We start from the raw sequence: 25,377 nt of genomic DNA on the forward strand, positions 1-25,377 counted from the left end.
CAGGATGCTGGGCTTGATGGACCCTTGGTCTGACCTAGCACAGCAATTCTTATGTTCAAGCAGCATTGTTTGAATTATCAAGAAGGCTTCTCAACCCGTAAAAAGGTTGCTAGCAGTAATTTTGATTTGAATTTGACAGTTGTTTGGTTTTGATTGTAAATATTATTAACTTTAACATAAGGCTTGGGGGTAACCTGCACAGAGTGGCATTTATACCATAAGAAACTTGCTGGGCAGACTGGATGGACCATTTGATCTTTTTGTGCCTTCATTGCTATGTTACTATGTATGTATGAGATGCAATGTTTCTGCTAGCATATATTTTCTATGTAGAGATCTGTCACGATCTGGCTATGAGAAGGGGGGGCTAGTACAAATGCAAGCATTAGCTCCTGGCACTGGAGCCCTATGACACACCTCTAGAGGGGTGAAAGAGAAGAGTGTGGGTGCTGCTATGCTCCCTCCAAGGAGTGACTCTGTGCGCACATTTTTTTTTCATGTGAGCAACAATTTTTTTAAACCAACAATTTTTTAGCATAAGTATTAGTGTTGCATTTCTGTATATAGCACAAAGAAATATTTATGTGAGCGACTATGTAAAACCTGTGAGCAATGCTCCAAAATATATAAGCATTCACTCATGCACTCAGCTTAGAGAGAGTTATACTGCTAGGCAGGGAGGGGTGGGAGAGAAAATGGATTAGGAGTCTGTTGGATAGTGTGACAGGAAAGAGGGGGTCTGGGCAAGGAGGAGTGAGGGAGAGAAGGAGACAGGATGTGGGTACTACTAGGCAGGAAGGTGTCGGACAATAGGTCAGGAGTCTACAGGGTAGGAAGGAGTGCGGGAATGGAGGAGTGGGAAAGAGGTGTTGGAGGTATGCCAGGCAGTGAGACAGAGAGGAGAGGAAGAGGCAGGGCCAGCCAAGCAGGGAACAGGACGCACAGAGAAGAAGATGCAAGGAGATGGGGGTGGGAATGCTAGGCAAGGATGAAAGAGTGAGTGGATGACTGAAAGGGGGTAGTTGGGAGAAGTGAGGGATGAAGGTGGTATGGAGGGAGAGTGATGGATGTACTAAAGCCAGAACGTCAGTTTTGGGAATGTGTATTTCTTCTATATTTGTACTGTGTAGGAGGAAATGCATTTGTTTTTAGTGCTCACACAATATATAAAAAGTGTAACACACACACACACCCCATTAATCACTTAAACCATATACAAAAAGATTTTGTGATTTTGTTTCTAGTACTCCAGTTTTGCACTGACAGCAGGAGCAGCTTCTTGGGGCTTCCATTCCAGTTTGTGTCTTCACATTTGTAACTTGTGGTCTTTTATTCTGTATTTGGTGAAGGTTGATCTGTCTGTGTTTGTATGTGTGACCGAGGTGAAGTATTTTACTAGCTTGCAGGAATCTGTCTCAGTCTTGTTTATTATATTTTCCCAACAGGATATGTATTGGTGGTGAACTGCTGCCTTTTCATAGGTAGGGCTATTGCTGTTCGAATCCTCAGAGTTAGCGCTGCTATGTTAGGTCTGCTACACGAGTTGGTTTTTTTTTAGGGGTTGTATTATTTTACAATGTGCCTGAGAAGACAGAGTTTGTGTTGCTGACACCAGAATCAGAATATCTTTTTTTGTACAGTAAGTTGTTTGGGGAAATATTCTAGTCCTGCTCTGCACTCATAGTTGGGGATCAGAGGCTTCCTGTGGATGTAGAGAAAGTGTTTACATTTAGCCCTGTGATGGTCATGTGTTCAGAGTACCCTGCATGTGTGCATCATATGTCAGATGTGTCCTAACAGAAAAAAAGGTTGAGAACCAGTGGGTTAACACTTGCGGGAGCTGGTATTTTATTTGTGCCACTGTGCACTTATGGTTTAAGGACCACTGGACAAGCAGACATTCTTACAAAGTAAAAGGCAAAACCAACAGCAAATATTCTTTTTATAAAGCACTTTATAAGTTTTGTATTTTTTTTTTTTTTTTTTACTAAACCCTCCACAAATACAGCAAGTTAGGATTTGCACAGCAGCTGACACCCAGAATTATAAAGTATAGGGATGTTTTGACAGGTCTTATAAATGTATGTGTGTAAGAGCTGATGTATTTAGAAAATGGTCTGAAATATTCTGAATGTAAGCAACTGGTTTATTGATTGTAACTGTTCAGTTTTTTTAAACCTGCAGCATCAAAAACATAACCACAAAACAGCCCTGGAGTCCCACTTGCAAAGCCATTAAGACCTGTCTCAGGCCGATGAAATATCAGCGCGTGGGAAATGGGAGCTCATGATCGAGGGTCCCGCGCTCCTAATGCTCGCTGATCCACCTCTCTGGGGCACCCAATGCCGTGGTAAAAAGGAGGCGCTAGGAGAAATTGTGTGTCCCTAGTGCCTCTTCGGCAGCGGGTGCCTAGGAGAGGTGGCTGTCAGCGGGTTAGGAAAAGGGACGCTCAAATTTATGAGCACAGCCACGGGTTAGGAAAATGGATGCTCCTTCATTGAGTGCCTTTTTTCCTAACCTGACCGCTGGTTCACTTTATTTATTTTTGACAGATCTCCTTTTTGTGTTCCTCTGACTTAATAGCACCACAATATTAAGTCAAGGAATGTACAGAAAAGCAGTACTTTCTGCTTTTCTTTAAAAATAATTTTTATTAAAGCAACAGGAGAAAAGCCAATACAATAAGTGGCAAAATAGACAACACAACAAAGAGTACTGGCAAGAAATACAAAACAGCAGCAAATCACTACTTGTTGCTCCTTCATTTTCCATTTTCTCCCACACCCACACCCCCTCCCCCAAAACCACAGATACACACACATTCAGCCACCATTCACACCAATGAATTGTCTATAAACGCCATATCCCATTGTGATGTACAATGTCAGGGGATCGAGGAAACAACTAAATTGGTCTTCTATCTGGAGACCTTTTCCCTAAGCGCAAAATAAAGTCTCAGGTGTAAAACACAACATTTATTACCAAGCTCTTTCCTTCTCATTTGTTCTAACGTGGCAGTTTGGATCATGGCTTGCTGCCAGTCCTGAAAGGCCGGAACAGCTGTAGCGCTCCAAGTGGATAAAATCACCTTTTTTTTAGTCAGTCAGAGGTTAAGGAGACTACAATGAACCCTCTCTGACCTCTTCTGGGTAATACCTGAGCCTCTCCAAACAAATACAAATAGAGGAGGCCACCATCCCATGTAACGGAGCTGCCCAACACGTGTCCAATGGCCGAACAAACTTTATTTTTTACAAAAAGGTTGTAGCATCGGTCACTCTTTAAACATGTGGCAAAAGTCCCCACGAAGATGGGAACATTTCCAACATTCCTCAGAAGACCAGAGTCGATTCGAGCTCCCTTATCTCTAGATAAATAAAAATGATGAATTTTGAACTGAATTTCTTGCAGGTTAACAGGAACCATATAAAGCATAACAAATGCTCTACTGATGTCAGATGCAGCAATCAAGATGCAAAGTCCTCACTCCACTGCTTAGCGAAATACTCCAAATGCTAAGATGGCAAGTACTCGGACAGGAAATGCACCCTTTTGCCAATTCTATTAAAGCGAGGAGTAGTTTCCAAAAAAACCCCAAAACTTTCCTCCACATCTGAAAAAGCAAGAAGCGCCACATCCCTATGGCAAATCTCCAAGGCATAATGTTTACACTGCAGGTAAGCAAAAAAAGGTTTCACTGGGAATGGTCCATTGTTCTTGAATCTGTTCAAAGGACCATAACTTACTCCCCCCCTCTGGATCCACCAAACGTCCAAGGCAAGACAAACCCAGCTCCTTCCGAGCATGAACCACAGATAGGTCAAGACCAATAGGGAAATCCAATAAAAGGTAAAAAGGGAGTCACAAAGGCAGAGCTATGAGCCAGGGCTCTCCACACCATGTCCATGTTTTTTGGAAAGCCCCCAACTAGGAGTTAAGGCGCAAACTCCGAAGGGAAGATTTAGGAAGATGAAGCAGATAAATGCAGTTAGAAGGGCTGGCCCATTCTACCAGCAAGCCCTCTGGATCATACTTATTATAGAGGGAGGTCCAATCCTGGACATAGCATAGACGACAAGCAATAAGCACAGAACCAGCACTGATAAACCCCCACACGGTCTCTCACACATGAGAACATCCAAGCGAACTCTAGACCGCCTCCCTCGCCATAAAAAAATAGAGAACATGGATTTACATTGAAGCACATCAGACTGTTTTAGCCATATAGGAAGCATTTAGAGTGGATAAAGCACTTGGGGAGAGTATTTCTGCTTTTCTGAATAAATTTTCTAGGTAAAAAATGTGTACATTGGGTGCACATTTTTTTTTTGCATCGGGGAAATCTCTAAAAGCCTCTTCAACATGAATGTACATGTGATGAGCGCTATTAGCTACACGCTCTATTAGATGCCCTCATGGTATAGTATCGACCTGTTTGTATTTAGTGGGGCTCCCTACCACTTGGCTTGGTGATGAGAAAGATAACGCTGCAGCAGCCCAGGGCAGACCCTGCAGGTGGGGCATGAGGGGAAAAATGGAGGAACTGTTCTTATGCTCCAGGGCAGCCCTCTGATGCCCAGCTGCACTGAGTAGGAAGCAGTCAAGTTAAGGAGTGGAGAGGGTAGGAGGAAGATGCTGAAGGGAAGGGAGTGACAGGAGAAACAGGACAGAGGAAGGGAGAGCAGCAGGAGGGAGGTGGAAGGAGAAGAGATTAAAAGGGTATCAAAGAAAAATCAGAGAGAGACGACACACATGCATGTAGCCATCTCAGAGATGGGTGCCCTGACAGCGTGCTACAGCATCTGAAGTGCACACCCATTTTTTTAAGAGAAGCGCAATTCCTTAGGCTGAACTGAAGCATGGAAGGTAAACACCAGCACCAACAGAGCAGGGATACACATGAACCCCTCAAGAATTGATTTGTTATGGTAAACACCTTGTTCATACTCCCACCCAGACCTAGTTCCATTGTATACAGTGGCTTGCAAAATGTGGGATAAGTTTTTGTAGTCAGATGGACAAAAATGGAGTTTTTGGCCAAAATTCAAAATGCTGTATGTGGCGCAAACCTAACACTGCCCATTCCTCAGCAAACATCTTTCCAACAGTAAAGTATGAGGGTGGCAGTATCATGTTGTGGGGGTGCTTTTCCTCAGGGGTGACTGGGCATCTTGTTAAAACTGAAGGGAGGATGGATGGTGCAACATGCAGGGAAATACTGCAAGATAACCTGCTTCAGCCTGCTTAAAAAAACAAAACAAAACAAAAACTATAACAGGAGAACATTCACCTTTCAGCAGGACAATGATCCCAAGCACAAGGCCAAAGTAACACAAAAGCGTGAACAACAAAAAGGTGAATGTTCTACAATGGCCAAGTCAAAGTCCAGTTCTCAATCCAATCAAGAATCTGTGGCACTATTTGAAAATTGCAGTCCATAAGCGTCATCCAAACAACCTGGAGCAAATCTGCCAGGAAGAATGCGCAAAAATCACTCCCAGGGTGCAAAGCTGGCAGAAACTTACCCCAACAGACTTTAAGCTGTTATTGCAGCAAAAGGTGGTTCTACAAAGTACTAGTCTGAAGCTGTTCAATACTTATGCAAGCAGCATTTTTCAGTTTTTAAATTTATTTTACCAAAAGTGCAGAGAAATAATGGAGAAATTACTTACCTGATAATTTTGTTTTCCTTAGCGTAGATAGATGGACTCAGGACCAATGGGTATAGTGTACTCCTGATAGCAGCTGGAGACGGATCAGATTTCAATCTGACGTCAGCCCTAGTACATATACACCTGCAGGAAGTGCAGCTGTTCAGTATTCTCCTCGAAAAGCAATTGTGGATATATGTATGACTGACTAATTTGGCTAACTTGATTAACTTTTATAACTTGGTTAACTTAATTAACTTGAACTGGTTGAATTGGTTATAGCTGGAGACCACCAGTGCCCTCAACCAAGAAACGTCGACACCCGGTAGGATGGGTGTTCTAGTTGGAGGAAAGCATGGCTTACCCGTGAATCATTCGCTGTCTGTGATGTCCCTCAAGAATTCCATGAATAACGGCAGCCATGGGTGGGATGCTGAGTCCATCTGTCTACACTAAGGAAAACAAAATTATCAGGTAAGTAATTTCTCCATTTCCTAGCGTGTAGCAGATGGACTCAGGACCAATGGGATGTATAAATCTACTCCCGAACTGGGTGGGAGGCTGCCCGTGACCCACTTAGTACTGCCCTTGCAAATGCTTTATCCTCTCGAGCCTGAACATCCAGGAGGTAAAACCTGGAGAAGGTGTGGATGGAGGACCATGTCGCCACCCTGCAGATCTCGGCAGGTGACAGCATCTTGGTTTCCGCCCAGGACACTGCCTGGGCTCTAGTGGAATGGGCCTTGACTTGTAAAGGCAGTGGTTTGCCTACTTCTACATAGGCCACCTTGATGACTTCCTTGATCCAGCGGGCTATGGTTGCTCGCGAGGCCCCTTCCCCTTGCTTCTTCCTGCTGTGAAGGATGAATAGATGGTCCGTCTTTTGTATGGATTCCGACCTTACCAGGTATCAGACTAGGAGTCTGCCGACATTGAGATGGCGTAGACTGCGAGACTTCTGAATTCTTATGCTCATCTGGCGATGGTAGCGAGATGGAAGTGAGACACCACTTTGGGGAGGAATGACGGAACTGTGCATAACTGGATGGTTCCCGGGATGAGTCTGAGAAACGGCTCATGGCAGTACAGTGCTTGTAGCTGGGAGATACGGCGGGCCGAACAGACTGCCACCAGGAAGGCTGTCTTCAATGTTAATAGTTGGAGAGACAGGCTGTGAAGAGGTCTGAAAGAGGCTCCTGCTAAGAAATCCAGGACCAGGTTGAGGTTCCAAAGAGGCACCAGCCACTTTAGGGGTGGTCGGATCTGCTTGACTCCTTTCAGAAAGCGGGAGACATCTGGGTGAGAGGCTATGCTGCCCCTCTCGCTCTTGGTCCCGTAGCATGACAATGCGGCCACCTGTACCTTGATGGAGTTGAGAGACAATCCCTTCTGTAGCCCATTCTGCAGGAATTCCAAAACTGCCAGAATTTTGACTGAGCGTGAGACGATGTTGTGGTCCCGCACCAGGCTTCGAATACGCTCCAAATCTTTATGTATGTTAGGGATGTGGAGAACTTGCGTGCTCGGAGTAGGGTATCAATTACTGCCCCGAGTATCCGCTCTTCCTCAGGCGAGTCCTGTCAATGGCCAGACCGTAAGAGAGAATCGAGCAGGATCCTAGTGGAGGATCGGTCCTTGTTGGAGCAGGTCTCTGTGTGGAGGTAGAGGGAGGGGGCTCCCTGTCAGCAGTCTTCGCATGTCTGCATACCACGGTCTTCTTGGCCAGTCCGGGGCCATTAGAAGTACTGGTCCCCTGTGGTGTTCCATCTTATGGATGATTGCACCCAATAGGGGCCACGGCGGGAAGGCGTATAACAGAGTCTCCTGTGGCCAGGTCTGTACCAGGGTATCGATTCCCTGGGACTGGGGTTCCCGCCTGCGGCTGAAGAAGCTGGACGCTTGGGCGTTGGACCGGCTTGCCAGGAGGTCCATGGTTGGTGTTCCCCAACGGTTTACTATCAATTGGAATGCTGTGGTCGACAGCCTCCATTCTCCTGGGTCTAGACTTTCTCTGCTGAGGTAATCTGCAGTGACATTGTCTTTCCCGGCGATGTGGACGGCCAAGATCTCTTGAAGGTTCGCTTCCGCCCATCACAGTGGGTCTATTTCCAGAGACACCAGTTGGCTTCTGGTTCCTCCCTGGCGGATGATGTAGGCCACTGTTGTGGCGTTGTCTGACATTACTCTGACTGACTTGTCTCTGAGTCTATGATTGAACTGTAGACAGGCTAGTCCCACTGCCCGGGCCTCTAGGCGATTGATGTTCCACCCTGACTCTTCTTTGTTCCATTGTCCTGAGCGGTCAGCTCCTGGCAGTGTGCTCGCCATCCTCGTAGGCTGGCGTCCGTGGTGAGCAGGAACCAGGATGGCGAGGATAGTCTCGCTCCCTGGCTCAGATGGTCTTCTTGTAGCCACCATTGTAGTTGGGTCTGGACTTTGCCCAGGAGCTGAAGATGTATGGTGTAGTTCTGGGACAGTGGATTCCATCGTGATAGTAGTGAGCGCTGTAGGGGTCTCATGTGAGCTATTGCCCATGGCACTACTTCCAGTGTGGATGCCATGAGGCCGAGGACCTGTAGGTAGACCCATGCTGTGGGGCGAAGCTTGCTCAACAGGGTTCGTAACTGGGTCATCAATTTTGATCTCCTTGTCTGTGTCAGGTTGACCTTGTCTTGTTTGGTGTCGAATCAGACTCCCAAGTATTCTAGAGATTGGGAGGGCTGCAGACAGCTCTTGTTTGTGTTGACCACCCACCCAAGGCTCTCCAGTAGAGTTTTGACTCTGTTGGTCACCTGGTGGCTTTCCTCTGAGGATTTTGCCCTCATCAGCCAATCGTCTAGATAAGGGTGTACGCGGATTCCTTCCTTCCTCAGTGTTGCTGCCACCACCACTATGATCTTGGTGAACGTCCGGGGTGCTGTGGCTAACCCGAATGGTAGTGCCCGGAACTGGTAGTGACGGTCTAGGATCATGAAGCGTAGAAAACGCTGATGCTCTTGATGGATCGGAATGTGTAGGTAGGCTTCCGACAGATCCAGGGATGTAAGGAACTCTCCCGGTTGTATCGCCGTTATTATCGAGCGTAGGGTTTCCATGCGGAAGCGAGGAATCTTCAGGTGATGGTTGACCGACTTGAGGGCCAGGATGGGCCTGAACGTTCCTTCTTTCTTGGGAACGATAAAATAGATGGAATAATGTCCAGTATTTACTTGTTGTGGAGGCACCGGTGTTATAGCCTCTAAGTCTAGCAACCTGGTCAGTGTAGCTTTCACTGCCATCCTCTTGGAAGGGTCGTGGCAGGGGGATTCCACAAACCTGTCCGGAGGGAGGTGGTGGAAATCCAGGTAATATCCCTCTCGAATGATGGCTAGGACCCACTTGTCAGAAGTTATCTCGACCCATTTTTGGTAGAATAGGGAAAGACTGCCCCCTATGGCTTCTTTTTGATGGGTCGGCTGATTTTCATTGTGGGGTGCGGCTGGGTCCTGGGCCCGAGTTGGCTCCCCTTTTGTTGTGCTTGTTCCAAAAGGACTGGCTTCGGCCTGCAGGACGGGCCGCTTGATATGTGCTTCTATATGGGTTGAAGCACTGTGATCCTCTGCCCCTGGAAGTTCGGGAGAAGGGTCACTGGTTTCTCTTATTCCTGTCCTCCGGTAGCCATGGCAGTGGGGACGCGCCCCATTTGTTGGCTAGTTTCTCTAGTTCGCTTCCGAACAGGAGGGTTCCCTTGAAAGTCTCGTTTTGGAAGATGCGTCGGTCGACCAGTTTCGGAGCCAGAGTTGTCTTCTGGCTGCCACGGCAGATGACATTCCTATAGCTGCAGTACGCACCAGATCAGAAATGTGATCCGCGAGGAACGATACTGCTGGTTCCAGGGCTTCCCCAGGAGTGTTGTTCCTGGTCTGTGCTGAGCAGGCGTGTGTCACCATGGCACAGCAGGCCGCGATCTGTAGAGACATAACAGAGACGTCAAAAGACTGAGGATGGATTCCAGACATCTGTCTGGAGCATCTTTGAGTACTGCTCCTCCCTCCACTGGGATAGTAGTGCACTTCGAGATCACGCAGACCATGGCATCCACTTTCGGACATACCAAGAGATCTTTGGCGGCTGGTCCAAAGGGTACATGGCTGCCAGAGCATGCCCCCTTTTGAACGTAGTTTCCGGGGCATCCCATTCCAGATCAATTAGTTGCTGGACGGCTTGTAATAATGGAAAATAACGGAAGGTCTGACGGAGTCCCTCTAGTAGGGGGTTCGTCTTAGGTTCCCCTGAGGCACTTGTGCCCAGGATAGCAAGCTCTTTTAAGCTGTGTGTGACCAGGTCTGGAAGCTTGTCCTTAGTGAAGAAGCGTCTCATGGTTCGGTGGGGCTCTGTCCCCAGAGGGAATTCCCCTTCCTCCAGGGGTTCTGAATCCTTATCAGAGTTGTCCGTGTCCCTGAAGGTGGGACTTCTGGGCGGTGAGATCACTTCCCTGGGTATAGAGGGTCCTGGGATGTGGAGGTCCTCTGGTGGAACTTGTGGCCATAATATAGGAGGCCCCAGTTGCATGTGGACGAAGGTATGCAGACCTTTGAAGAATTCCACCCAGGAGATAGATGCTGGGTCTAGACTAAGGGGCGCCGTATCCCTGGGGAGCCCCATTTGAGGGGGGGGGGTCCCGCTGCGCGATGCTAGGTCCGGCGTACTGTTCAAGAGGCTGGAACCCGGTACTGGCTGGGGAGGGCCATGAGTTGGATCCCCCAGGACCTCTTTGCACTGCATACGCAGGGTCGTGGCCTCCTCATGCTGTGCAGCTCTAATGTGGCATGCTGGGCAAAGGCCCTGAGCCTTGAGTTTCTTTTCCGGTGGTGCCATGGCTTGTGCGCGTAAAATACAGTTGTGCGCTTAGGTTTGGTGCACGCTCAGGGAGATGTGCGCGCTGTTGTGTGCACAGATCGAGTTGTGCGCCCAGCACAGTAAGCGCGTGGCTACGCGCGTTGTCTGTGCGCACGGTACTTGTGCGTGCGGATTGGGGCGGCGAACAGATCAAAATGGTGACAGGGACTACGCGGACAATATGGCAACCACCTTGGAGGGTCTCCACGTGGGAGGACCCTCGGATCTAACCGGGGTCTAGCCCTCCTAAGGCAGATCAACCCGGTGGCACTGGTCCCGGCCGGTGACCTGTGCGACTCCTCGAGCTTCGGGGACCGGAGACTTTTAATTAGATTTCTACCTTGCCTCGGTGCTTCCCAGTCTCGTTCCAGGCGGTCTCCGGCTGCGAGGGTAGAAGGAAAATACCTTCACCGCCGCGCTCGAGGTTGCACCCGCTGCCTCTCAGCCTCACCCGATGTCGGGGGCTAGGTCCCCGCAGAGGTTGGCCGCCGGACCGAGGCTTACCTCTGAGGGATCGTGAAAACTCAAATGGGGGAGGGACCCAATGGGTATCACTGCAGTAGGTGTCAACTCTGAAGTGGAACACTGTCTTCTCTCATGGGCTCTTAAGGTTTCACCACCCCATGCACCTGCATGGAAATGCAAAGATGATGCTTCAGGGACATGGATCTAGCCCAGATTCACATCCTTAAGATGAGGACATGTTGAGCACTAAACATCCTAACAATGCTTGTACCACTATAACTGCCACTAAAAGGGCTGCAAGAAGAGCTTTTATTTATTTATAAGCATCTGATATTCCACTTTTTCCTAAAGGTAGGCCCAAAACAGATCACAGAGTAACAAGGCACTAAGACTATTAAGGATACAAACAGATATGACAAACAGATATAAAGTACCGTATTTTTCGATCCATGAGACGCACTTTTCCCCCCCCCCAAAAGTGGGGGAAAAATGTCCGTGCATCTTATGGAGGGAATGTAGTGTCTCTCCCTCTCGTGCGCAGTCCCCCTCCTCCCAACTCAGCACAATCAATATGGCGCAGGTCAAACATCAGCTGTTTGAACTACGCGCGCTATGGAGGCCCCTCCAGTTCAAACAGCTCCCGGCCGGTCTGCTGCCGCCGACCTTCGCAGTAAGATGCACCCCGGGAACAGCAGACCGGCAGGGAGCTGTTTGAACTGGAGGGACCTCTGTAGCGCACGCGGTTCAAACAGCTGATGTTTGACCTGTGCCACGCCGAGCTTCGCAGTAAGATACACCCCGCAGCACCCCGGAAACAGCAGACCGCTAGGGAGCTGAAGCTTTGCCAGCAGAAATACATGGCATCAAAGTTAGTACAGGCCATTTCCTTCTCGTTTGTTTAGATATATTAAACGTTTCATGCATTTGACCTGCGCCACCATACTGATTGGCCTGAGTTGGGAGGAGGAGGAGGGGACAGCGTGCGAGAGAGAGAGACACTACATTCGCTCCAGGGGGAGCTCCATACAGAACCCATCATGGGGACAGAATTTTTTTTTCTTGTTTTCCTCCTCTAAATCCTAGGTGCATCTTATGGACCGCAAAATACAGTAGGTTGCAAGAAAATAGATAAGAAGTGGGTTACATTAGGTAGAAAAGTAAGTGCATTGGAGATTATAAACTATATATATCACACACACACACACCTATATATAAGACTGAAAATAAAGAACACAGAATAAAATTTAAATCATTTTCAATCTTGCACGTTTTGATAGTTAAAAATGTTAGATGTGAAACAATTTATAAACCTCTTCGTGACATAAGTAAAACAATCTGGTACTTAACTAGAATCCATGTGTACCATCTTGTTAATCAAACATTAAACCACAACGCTGTCTATTGCTAATAAACAAACTTAAAAATAGATTTTCTATATGTAGTCCAAGTATAGCTGCAACCTGAAAAAGATAAACAAAGCCACACTGACTTGAACAAAATGTCTTGCTAGCAGAGTGCCTCGTTCCCGACAAAAGGCCCTTAACTAAATATATAAACCATAGTTAAACACCTGCTGGGTAGAAGTACGGGAAGTTAGTAAACTGCAAATCAGACAAGAATCACTGGAAAGGTAAGCTCACAATAGTTTATCTTCCTTGCATCCATTTCAACTATGACACTGAGTGTTGTAGCAATAGTGTGCACAGTAAAACTGTTTAGCAAACTTCAGCACAGTTTTTTTAGCCCACACACAAAAAAACAAAACAAAACAAAACAAACCTCCCAATGCAGCAAGCAAATGGTATGTTAAACGTATTGGGAGTTTAAAAATGCACACAAACCAAAGTTAAAATGCTCTGTCAGATTTCTACATAGGCCGAGCACACATTCAGGCAGATACAGAAAGAAATGAGAGACAGCAGGAGCTCCGTGTTCAGCGCCTGCTCTCCCGACGCCCGCGACTCAGTATTTAAATGAGGTGGTGCGCTAATAAGGAGGCCCTAGGGATGCGCTATTGTCCCTAGCGCCTCCTTATTAGCGGCAGAGGTGGCTGTCAGTGGGTCCGACAACCAACGCTCTATTTTACCGGCATCGGTTTCCAAATCCGACAGCCACGGGTTAGGAAAACAGATGCCGGTAAAATCGAGCGTCTGTTTTGCTAACCGCTGACCAGCAGGCAGATATATTTTTTACTTTTTTTTTTAGTTTTGGTTCCTCTGACTTAATATCGCTAGGATATAAAGTCGGAGGGAGTATCGCTAGGATATTAAGTCGGAGGGAGTACAGAAAAGAAGTATTTTTTGCTTTTCTGTACACTTTCCTGGGTTGCTCAGAAAAACCCCTTGCTGTATAAGTGATAGGGGACGTGCGTCAAAAACGTGCGGCCCATCGCATGCTAAATGGTGCGCTCGGCCGAGTGCATTATACTGTATCGGCCTGCTAGTAACTTGGGATGGGGTGAGGAGGGGCAGGGGAGGGAAGGGTTTACACGGAAGAAGCAAGATCCAGTGCTGCAGTCAAAAGAAAAAAAGCACTGGGCAAAGGAAAAGCCATCTTCCCCTCTTTGTGTTTTGGGTAAGAGTACAGTGATAGGATTATACTACCGTCCACCTGGACAAACTGGTCAGACAGATGATGAAATCAGGGAAGCAAACCAATTTGGCAGTGCAATAATAATGGGAGATTTCAATTACCAGTATTACATAGAAGATTACATTGAGATTTCAATTACCCCAATATTGACTGGGTAAATGTAACATCAGGACTTGCTAGAGACATAAAGTTCCTGGATGTAATAAATGATTGCTTCATGGAGCAATTGGTTCAGGAACCAACAAGAGAGGTAGCTATTTTAGATTTAATTCTTAGTGGAACGCAAGATTTGGTGAGAGAAGTAACGTTGGTGGGGCCACTTGGCAACAGTGATCATAACATGATCAAATTTAAACTAATAACTGGAAGGGGGACAATAAGTAAATCTGCAGCTCTAACACTAAATTTTAAAAAGGGAAACTTTGATAAAATGAGGAAAATAGTTAGAAAAAAACTGAAAGGTGCAACTGCAAAGGTTAAAAGTGTTCAACAGGCATGGACATTGTTTAAAAATACAATCCTAGAGGCGCAGTCCATATGTATTCCACACATTAAGAAAGGTGGAAGGAAGGCAAAACGATTACAGTCATGGTTAAAAGGTGAGGTGAAAGAGGCTATTTTAGCCAAAAAACATCCTTCAAAAATTGGAAGAAGGATCCATCTGAAGAAAATAGGATAAAACAGTCAGACGAACTGAACGAAATCACTGTGAACCTGGAAGATATAGTAGGCCAGATTGACAAACTAAAGAGTAGCAAATCACCTGGACCGGATGTTATGCATCCTAGGGTTCTGAAGGAACTCAAAAATGAAATTTCTGATCTATTAGTTAAAATTTGTAACCTATCATTAAAATCATCCATTGTACCTGAAGACTGGAGGGTGGCCAATGTAACCCCAATATTTAAAAAAGGCTCCAGGGGCGATCTGGGTAACTACAGACCAGTGAGCCTGACTTCAGTGCCGGGAAATATAGTGGAAACTATTCTCAAGATCAAAATCGTAGAGCATATAGAAAGACATGATTTAATGGAACATAGTCAACATGGATTTACCCAAGGGAAGTCTTGCCTAACAAATCTGCTTCATTTTTTTGAAGGGTTTAATAAACATGTGGATAAAGGTCAACCGGTAGATGTAGTGTATTTGGATTTTCAGAAGGCACTTGACAAAGTCCCTCATGAGAGGCTTCTACGAAAACTAAAAAGTCATGGGATAGGAGGCGATGTCCTTTCATGGATTACAAGCTGGTTAAAAGCCAGGAAACAGAGAGTAGGATTAAATGGTCAATTTTCTCAGTGGAAAAGGGTAAACAGTGGAGTGCCTCAGGGATCTATACTTGGACCGGTGCTTTTCAATATATATATAAATGATCTGGAAAGGAATACGACGAGTGAGGTTATCAAATTTGCGGATGATACAAAAGATTGGGCATCCAAATGCAGATGAAATTTAATGTGGACAAGTGCAAGGTGTTGCATATAGGGAAAAATAACCATGGCTGTAGTTACACGATGTTAGGTTCCATATTAGGAGCTACCACCCAGGAAAAAGATCTAGGCATCATAGTGGATAATACTTTAAAATCGTCGGCTCAGTGTGCTGCAGCAGTCAAAAAAGCAAATAGAATGTTAGGAATTATTAGGAAGGGAATGGTTAATAAAATGGAAAATGTCATAATGCCTCTATATCGCTCCATGGTGAGACCGCACCTTGAATACTGTGTACAATTCTCGTCGCCGCATCTCAAAACAGATATAGTTGCGATGGAGAAGGTACAGAGAAGGGCAACCAAAATGATAAAGGGGATGGAACAGCTTACCTATGAGGAAAGGCTGAAGAGGTTAGGGCTGTTCAGCTTGGAGAAGAGACGGCTGAGGGGGGCTATGATAGAGGTCTTTAAGATCATGAGAGGTCTTGAACGAGTAGATGTGACTCTGTTATTTTCACCTTCGAATCATAGAAGGATTAGGGGGGATTCCATGAAGTTAGCACGTAGCACATTTAAGACTAATCGGAGAAAATTCTTTTACACTCAACGCACAATAAAGCTCTGGAATTTGTTGCCAGAGGATGTGGTTAGTGCAGTTGGGTTCAAAAAAGGTTTGGATAAGTTCCTGGAGAAGAAGTCCATTAATGGCTATTAATCAATTTTACTTAGGGAATAGCCACTGCTATTAATTGCATCAGTAGCATGGGATCTTCTTAGTGTTTGGGTACTTGCCAGGTTCTTGTGGCCTGGTTTTGGCCTCTGTTGGAAACAGGATGCTGGGCTTGATGGACCCTTGGTCTGACCCAGCATGGCAATTTCTTATGTTTATGCAGACAAAGCATGTTTTGTATGTTTTCTGCACATAAAATATGTATTATAAGCACAAGAAATGTTTTCAATGCCAAAAACTGGTTTTTGTGCACATAAACCAACCAATTTGTATGTGGAAATCATGCACAAAGCAAGTTTTCTGCACATAAAATCTCAACTACAGGTCCCGGCACCAAAACTCTGGTTTCTGCCCATAGATTAAACACTAGTGCTGGAAATTTTGTGCCACCTGACTAGGAGTTACGTTTCCAGCACGGAGAAAATACAAGTTAAACCAGTGCACCTGTCTGCAGAGGGGGGATAATAGCTAATGCTATCATCAACATGAAATTTGTTTGGAGAGCATCCTCTAACCCAGTGGTTCTCAACTACTTCCCATTGTGACACATTTGATGTTCAAGGCTCACAAAAGTAACACACTGCTCATTACAATTCATGGCAGAAATAATAATAAAAAATAAGGCCCAGCATTATTTTGTTAAGAATGACACAAGGGAAAGATAAGTACTCTCTCTGAACAGAAATTACATAAATAAACCTCCCATACCAGACCACCACCAACTTCCGCACTCAAACAGTAACCACCTTACCTAAGAAAAGGCAACACTGAAAATATTACACCAGGCCTTAAAACACCAATACTCCTCCTATTAGGAAAACGGACCAAGTCAGGCAGCTATAGAGCCCTACACAGAAACTACACCCCAGCAGAAAACCTCACCTGAATCACATGTGCTGACCCTCACCTAACAAACAGGCCGATACAGTAAACGTCAAGGGCACGCACACAGGCCACTTTCCTGTGTGCGCGATTCAGTAAAAAAAAAAAAAAATTCAAATTAGGGCCCACGGTAAAAAGAGGCGCTAAGGACACTAGCGCGTCCCTAGCGCCTCTTTGTTGACAGGAGCAGCAACTGTCAGCGGGTTTGACAGCCAACGCTCAATTTTTCTGGCATCGGTTCTCAAACCCACGGACAGCCATGGGTTCAGAAACCGGCAAAATTGAGCGTCCGGTTTTCAACCCGTGAGCCGATTTAAAATTTTTTATTTTTTTTAATTTTTAGTTATCTTTTACTTTTGGGACCTCCGACTTAATATCGCCATGATATTAAGTCGGAGAATGTACAGAAAAGCAGTTTTTACTACTTTTCTGTGCACTTTCCCAGTGCCGGCAGAAATTAGCGCCTACCTTTGGGTAGGTGCTAATTTCTGAAAGTAAAATGTGCGGCTTGGTTGCACATTTTACTTACTGAATCGTGCGGGAATAACTAATAGGGCCATCAACATGCATTTGCATGTTGCGGGCACTATTATTTTCGGGGGTGGGGGGTTTGGCTGCGCGTTTCGACGCGCTATTTCCCCTTACTGAATAAGGGGTAAAGCTAGCTCATTGAAAACGCACGCATGGCCAAACGCATAAAGAGACCAAAACACATAACTAGAAACATGCAGACAAAAACTGAACTGCAAACCGCATCGAGCCAAAAACTGTACACAGTGCAACAAAGGAAAAAGAAAAACATCACCAATCCTCATAAAACAAATCAAGAAATATAAAATCAATAGCAGTAAAACCAGATTATTTCTAAACAGCTGATGAATGGAATATCCAATAATTAAAACCTAAATAAAAAATTTCCAGACATCTATAAAATATTTCAAAACAGCAGACACAAATACCAAATAATTAAAGAATAAAAAAACATGTTCTTTCTATACCAGGGAACATTTGATTTCCAGGTGCCCTGAGACTGTTGTGAATTAGCATGGGTGGGTGGGGGAGTTTGCTTGCAACTTTCACACACATACACATGCTCTCTCTTTTTCTCTCACTTACACACATGCTCTCTCTCGTCTCATACACACAGGATCTTAATCATACATACACATGCTCTCTCACACACACACATGCTTGCTTGCACAAGTTCTCAATCACATACTTACTTACATGCTGTCTCACACACAATGCTCACTTGGTCATACTTTCTCTCTCCCTCCCACACTTTCCTTAGCAGGCCCTATGCTATGGAACTCCATGCCTGTCTAGATCTGCTTGCAAAGAGACATCAAAACCTTCAGAAAACATTTAAAAACATGGTTATTCAAACAAGCATACAACAAAGAGAAAGGTGAGTAGAACACAGGGGTAAAATGGCGACTGGCATAAACACCCAAACTCAATACCCAACTATACCCGGGTATTTTGCTCCGTTTTTAATTTTTTATTATTATCTTTATTCTAAATCCGGTTCTATAAATACGGACAAGTTACAACACGCTCTTTTAAGTATATATAAAGATCTTTGTTACCGTAAAGTCTTGGCACATGTTTAATAATAGAATTTTTGATCTATTCCTAATAGTAATATTTGTGCCTTATTGTAAACCGTTATGATGGTACCCAACTGAATGACTGTATAGAAAAATAAAATAAAAATGACTGTATAGAATGACTGTATAGAAAATTAAAATAAAATAAATAAGAACTGGCGAAAGCAGCAGACTCCTCCTCTTCCAACCCTTGCAGCCTTGAAGAAAGGAGTCCCATCAGCTGTGGGGGCTGATGTTGCTCCTCTTTTAACTCCAGGCCACGCTGCTTTCTTCTCCTTCGGTCAATATTGCATGCACTTGTAATTTAGCATGGTTTCTTCTTCCCACGCTTGTTGCACACACTACTTCCTCTTCCAGGCCATGGGAAGAAGAGATCACGTCACTAGTGCCATTGACTGAGTGCTTCTTCCAGTTCTCCTGCTGTGTTCTACCCAGGCTAACAGCATTTCAAGCCTGGGCAGAGGAAAGGTTTGCATAGCACTGGGGCAGGGGGAACAGCTAGGCCAGTGGGGGACCGGGAAGTAATGACACACCAGTTGAGCACCTCTGCTCTAACCTGTGTTGTGCACAAAATTCCTTGCTACATTTTGCGCACAAGAAATTTTAACACAACTGCCAGTTAAACTGCGCACTCTACTGAACACATCTTATCATATCAGCCCCTGAGTGGGAGCAGTGAGAACTTGCACCTTTAATCAGAATACCAAATACCTTGGGAAATAAAGGTGTCCCACAAGCCAGCTCTACCAGAAACAGTTTATAATTCAGGGTATCTGCAATCTAGTTACACACCCCTTTGCAACATTTGCAAAGGTCTGTTTGTTTAGTATTTGTCAACAAAGAACTGTGTTCAGAATGATTTGTGGGAACAGCTTTAAAACAGAGCTCAGACTTCATAAGAACATACAATGGAAACGCTCTCTCTGTAAACAATCCACAACTATAAATACACCATACAATAATAAAAACAGCCAACTAAAACTGAGAAGATTAAAAACAGCAACCAACCAATTTTTCATTTAATATAATTGAAGTAACTAGCCAGTCACAAAAGGCAGAATACAAATCTTAAATTTAATTAAAATGAGCAAGTCAAAAAACATCTAACAACCCAAAAGGTCAGCCAACTGTTATCACATAGTAATAAACTATTTCACATTATTTAAAAAAAACCCTTAATCCTAGATTCCCTTTCTTCAGTTTTCACTTTACATTCATATTTTGCCAGTATCAGTGTGATGACTACGTGGGATAGTGACAGGAGCCCACGCCCCAATGAATTTACATTCATAATACTGGCAGTGGCTAAGTAGAAACTTTCAAAACTTAAAAAAAACAAACCAACCTGTGCCTCTTAAAACGTAGCTCAACCACAGAAACAGGTGAAGTAGCAGCCAGATCCTGGTATTTAGAAAGGAGACTAACTATGAAGGCTCATAAAATATATATAATCAAAAGATATTGGATGATGCATGTGCAGGGGAAGTAATGCTCAAACACACCTCCCAATTGCCGAACTTTAGGTTTTGACAATGAAAACTGTTTACTACAAAAGTTTTATATACAGAGAATCTCTCTCTTATAGACACAATCATATTAACTTACATTTCATTAACATACTTAAAATAATCTTATTCTGCCTAAATCCGTATTTGAGCCTTCCTGCACCTACCCCTCCGAGCTGCTTTAACTCTTACGAAACAGCGATGTTTCAATTTTTTGTAGATTTGGCTGCTTCTGGTAATACCTGGTGCAGGCGAAGAGTTGCAAATGTGCGCCGGCATTAAAAAAAATAAATAAATAAGTTGCCCAACGCAGATGTAACTTGTCTTTTAAACCTAAAAGTAATGTAAAGGTTCACTGGTTTTGAACTTACTCACCTTTCCAAACCCGTGCTCAAGGCCAGTTACAGTTCAAATACTGTAGGTAGGTTCCTGCCCAGAAAGTACAAAAAAAGCCAAACTTGTAAGCCCTGATAGTGTAGCTACGGTAATTCTTTTCCATGCAAAACATAGTGCCGGCTACAAGCATGCCACAAAAAACACACATTTTGTTACAGGAGTAGTATGTGGAGATGCAAAAAAAATAAATAAAAAATGCAAAGGCCACCCATGACGGGACAAAGTGTTGCGCGGGGTTCCCCACACGGGAAGAGGGATGGCCGCCTCTGCCCCTCCGTATGAGCTCATCACGGGGGGAGGAAAGTTGCCTGGGGATTGCATCATCTGCGGCCCCACCCCCCTCCCCCTAGGCACGCGCGAGTCGGCCCCCGTTTCACTTTAAGGGGAAAAAAAGACTAAAAAAACGTGTCACACGAGGCACCGCCGGTAACGTGAGGGAGGCGGCCCCGCCCCAGCGAGCGGAGGGACGCGCGAGGCAGGTTGCTCCTCTTTCGCTTTCTAGTTTGTCCCTGTTTTTTTTTTTTTCCCGTGAAGGTTTGCGTCTGTGAGGAAAACTTTTAGATGAAACGCAGCGCACGAAATGCCCGCAAGCACACGGCGCGCGGGTCTTAACGCAGCAGGTACAGCCCAGAGAGAAGGGAACGACTTGCCGTTGTTATTTCATAGCACACGGGCTCTTCAGTCGTCCCACCCCGTCCCGAACAGATCGCCCTCCGCTTTAGTCCAACATTTCCGTACTCCCCGGCCCGCCCTGCCCTCCACTTTTACCTGAAACGTAACCCAGAAGCTCTCGTGGAAGGAGTCGGAGCGACCTTTGGAAGCATGATCCAACAAAGAGAGTGAAAAAGCCTGCCCCACGCCTGAGCATGATTATTATTGTTATTACTGTGTGCGCGTGTTCCGCCGGGGATTTCCTCTTGGGCGCACCCCCTCCCCCCTTCCTGCCGTCACCACTCCCAGGACAGGGCCAGCACGTTTCCCCCCCTCTCACCTGGGGCAGCAGCGTCGGGGCTTGTGCCCCTCTCGGGTGTCTCACGCCACACGGGCCGCCACCCAAGACCGCTCCCGGGGACGCGGGCGGGCCTTCCACCCACAAGCCTGCACAGAAATAGCAATAATAATAATAATAATGAAGCAAATAAGAAAAATAAAATGTAAAAATAAAATAATCAGAATTAATGAGACACGCCGTGGGTGTTGCGCAACCTCCGTGTCACTGACCCGGCAAGACAGCCACGCCCAGGCAGCGGGTGATGCAATCCCGCCGCTGAGTGACAGACGCGCCAGCCAATGGCATCGCTTGCGGAGAGCCCGCTCCCTGGATGGAGTTGATGAGCTGGGATTGGGATAGGTCAGAAAGGGGGCGCGCTCCCGCTGGCGCCAGTAAGTTCTATTTAGGTTATTGTTCCAGCACTTTCAGGTTTTGTTTCTCGTAAAAAGATATAACAAAAATACATATAACACCTAAGGCAATCATTTTTTTAATTATTGGACTACCTAACGTCATAGGACAGTTAATGATGGCAGAAAAACACTAAAATAGCCCCAGCTAGTCTGCTCACTGTAAGGTAATTTTAAAAGCCCAACATACACATTAATTAGGGGATATGTGCACAGAGTCGATTTTAAAAGCTGCCCATATACGCGCATATCGCCCCCAGCAACCTCATCTCAAAGGTTTTCAAAAAGGGGCAGGACATAGGTTTGTCGGACTGGCCAAGAGATGGGAGGATAAATAATGGGCACTGATGGACACTAAGGTCCTCTACCACCTAACTTTGCTTCTGCTATGAAGAAGATGTAAGTTATAAAAGAAACTCACAAACAAACAATCCAGTGTGAGGAACAATCTTAATAGTATAGAAAGTATTTAATAGAGATTATATAGGGAACTAGTATCAGAATTGGAAGTGCTCTGAATACAAGCTCCAAGCTCTTGCCCGCAATGGGCTTCAACCAGTATCATGTAAAAGCACTAGATTTTGCGTCATTTACTGTTTCCCAATTAAAATCTTTTTTGCTCTTTTATTCTTTTCATCAGTTTCTGTTGCTATAACACTTACTTTCCCCTTTAGGCCTGGATTCACTAATGCCGCAAGGCATAGTGAATCCCGGTGGTAACGGGAGGGGCGAAGCGGGGGGCGGTCCTGCGCTAGCCGGCTGCAATCGCACCTCGGCCAAATAACTAAATTTGGCACGAAATAGGCAGCAATACAGAAGCTTACCGTTTTGCTGTCCGTGCTGTGTTCGCAGAGTCGGCCCCAATGCCACTCCGACTCCTCTTCCGGGGCTGACTCCGCCCCGATGTTGATTTCGCACGCTTGTGCTAAGCTTTCTAGCTATCGCACGCTTGCGCTGGTCATTTACTGTTTCCCATATAAAATCTTTAGAAAATAACCCCCTTAGTGAAAATTTTTTTTAAATTAAACTTATCTTTTCCGTGCCTGCATAACAAATTTCTTATTCTCCGGCGCCTTATGTTGATACTAACCACTGCATTACTCCTCCAGTTATTCACCAGACATTGGCAATGTTTTGGTGGGTCATCACACCTTACAGGGGACTTAACTTTTTATTAAAATCAAAGAACACTCCAATCATACACTATCTTAAAACTACTTTACACCATTCATTTATTATCATAAACTGTTGTGAAGAGTATAAGACAACATTGGCATATTTTACAACTGTACTCAGGTCTTCAAAGAACAACCAATGATAGTGTTCCAGTGGGCCGACAAAAATAGTAAGTCCCACTGCAGAGCAGGTTATGTTAATAAATGAATGGTATAAAGTAGTTTTAAGATAGTGTATGATTGGGTGTTTTTTGATTTTAGTAAAAAGTTAAGTCCCCTGAAGAAGGTGTGATGACACACCAAAACATTGCCAATGTCGGGTGAATAACTGGAGGAGTAATGTAGCAGATAGTATCAACATAAGGTGCTGGAGAATAATAAATTTGTTTACAAGCACGGAAAAGATAAGTTTAATTAAAACAATTTTTTTCACTAAATGGGAAAGTAGGTGTAATAGCAACAGAAATTGATGAAAAGAAAAAAAAGATCAAAAAAGATTTTATATGGGAAACAGTAAATGACGCAAAATCTAGTGCTTTTACATGATACTGGTTGAAGCCCATTGCTGGCAAGAGCCTGGAGATTGTATTCAGAGCACTTCCAATTCTGATACTAGTTCCCTATATAATCTCTATTAAATAATTTCTATACTATTAAGATTGTTCCTCACACTGGATTGTTGGTGAGTTTAAAGACGTGAGGAGTTTAAGCCACATTTGGTTCATTTGTTTGATTCATTGCGAATAAGAAGTTATAAAAGAAAAACATAGAACAACAGTATATAAAATATCTAAATAAATAAATAAAAATAGGCAGATCTAGGGGGTTAAGGGACAAGGCTAACTAGGGGGAGTGAAGACTATTAAACAAGGGGGGTGAACTGGCAATGGTGTCGGCACACACCACTTTTAAAATCCCTTGACTTTCGCAGTAGAAGCAGGATTTGCATGCACATATGCTTGCCCACTTAAAATTTAGTACACGTATGCACAGCCCAATTATTTTATGTGTGTGCATATGTTATAAAATGGTGGTGTCTGGGGGCCAAGATGGCAGCGTGAGCGGCAGCAGAGGAACGCTCTCCCACAGTTACCTCTAACTTTACCTCAAAGTGAAAAGGCAAGGTGTGAGTCTTCTCCCCAGACAAATCCTTACCCTCAGGTCAGCATCTGATAACAGCCTTTGCTGCCGGTGCAGTAGAACAGGGAGTACCTCTCCCCACTGCGGCTAGCGGTGAGGGAGTACCACAGTCGCTTGAGTCCCCACGCTGAGTCCCCCAGATCAGTGCTTACCGCTGGCTCTGGTGCCCAGTGTCCCTCCGCTTGGGATTACAGTCTAGGATGTCGACATCATCAGAGCGACTACAATCGGGGGTCAGAGGGGAGGTTTGTTGCCGAACTACCAATCCTCTCCCGGCTTGTTGGAGGCATCTTTGCCAGTTGATTTTGCAGTTTTGCCTGTTTTCTCATCTCCTGTAGAAGCGCAGGACGAGTTGGGAGGTAGAGTCGATGCACTGGGACCATCAAGAGAGGCATTAGCCGGTGCAGGGGGTGTTTCCAACCCCACTCCTAAACCAGCTATAGTAACATTAGAAGCGATATGGGACCTTATTGTGAGCTTTGGTAGCTCAATGAAGGAATGCCACAATAAAATTGAGGCCCTAACCACCAAGGTGAATTCCCAGAATGCTATATTTGAAAGCCAAATTCAAGATTTAAAAAAATCAAATGGTCTCCTCGCACCACACCTTGGCACAAACTCAAGCATGTAATTTTAAGCTTGTTAAAGATTTTGGAATTTGTTCGCGGAGGCCGGAATATCTTGAAAACCACAGTAGACACTTGAACTTGTGCTTCTTGAACTTTCCCACAGTTTTGGGTGAGGGAATACATATCACCCTGAAGAAATATTTTCATGAAATTCTTGGTTTCGATATGGATAAGACACCATCTATAAATAAAGCCGTTTTCCTTCCTAGCCTCAGCAAAGAAAGTTCTCTTAAAGGAGGGGATATAGATGCTATTTCTAACTTAACCCAGTTCCTAGCGGACTCAACTGCTAAGGTTATTGAGAGGTCTACCCTGCTTGTTTCTTTTATTATGGAACAAGATTTAAATGAAGCAATGAGGAGATATTTTAAAAACATCTTCTATTTTTCATGGTCAAATTATTCGAATATATCCTGATTTTGCCAGGGTGCCACAAGTTAGAAGGTGAGATTTTCTTTCTATGAGAGCCCAAGTGATTGCTTTGGGTTACTCATTTATCCTCAGGTATCCATGTAAATGCATGATACGGGGTCAAAATGATTGCTACATATTTTTTTTTCCTGAGCAATTAAAATCTAATAAGTGCAGCTCCTCTCCTGGGGAGAACTTCGTGTCCATTCCAGAAAACCTGGAAGCTCCACCATCTGATTAACATATGAAAGGAAGAGACCACCTTGGGCACAAAAGAAGGTACTGTTCTCAAGAAAATCCTGTCACTGTAAATCCGCAGGGAAGGGTCCCTACAAGATAAGGCCTGTAGCTGTAAAAATTCTCCTTGCCGAACATATGGCCACTAGGAAAACTGTCTTGATAGTCAAGTCTTTCAATGATGCCCTCCACAATGGTTCAAATGGAGCCCCGCAGAGTGCTCTGAGAACCAAATTTAAGCTC

General features: G+C 44.9%; 1 protein-coding gene across 1 annotated transcript in view; it reads right to left on the reverse strand.

Moving 5' to 3' along the window:
- CEBPG (CCAAT enhancer binding protein gamma) overlaps window positions 1-21,391 on the reverse strand; it is a 39,968-nt gene extending 18,577 nt beyond the window's left edge. The window contains exons 1-2 of the mRNA XM_029590428.1: window positions 21,363-21,391; window positions 21,133-21,239 (exon numbers count right to left, since the gene is read on the reverse strand). The gene's annotated coding sequence lies outside the window, so the exon portion shown is untranslated. The remainder of the gene's footprint in view (window positions 1-21,132; window positions 21,240-21,362) is intronic.
- Between the last annotated feature and the right edge of the window lie 3,986 nt (window positions 21,392-25,377).

The sequence above is a fragment of the Rhinatrema bivittatum genome, chromosome 2 (assembly GCF_901001135.1).
Source record: "Rhinatrema bivittatum chromosome 2, aRhiBiv1.1, whole genome shotgun sequence".
NCBI lineage: Eukaryota > Metazoa > Chordata > Amphibia > Gymnophiona > Rhinatrematidae > Rhinatrema > Rhinatrema bivittatum.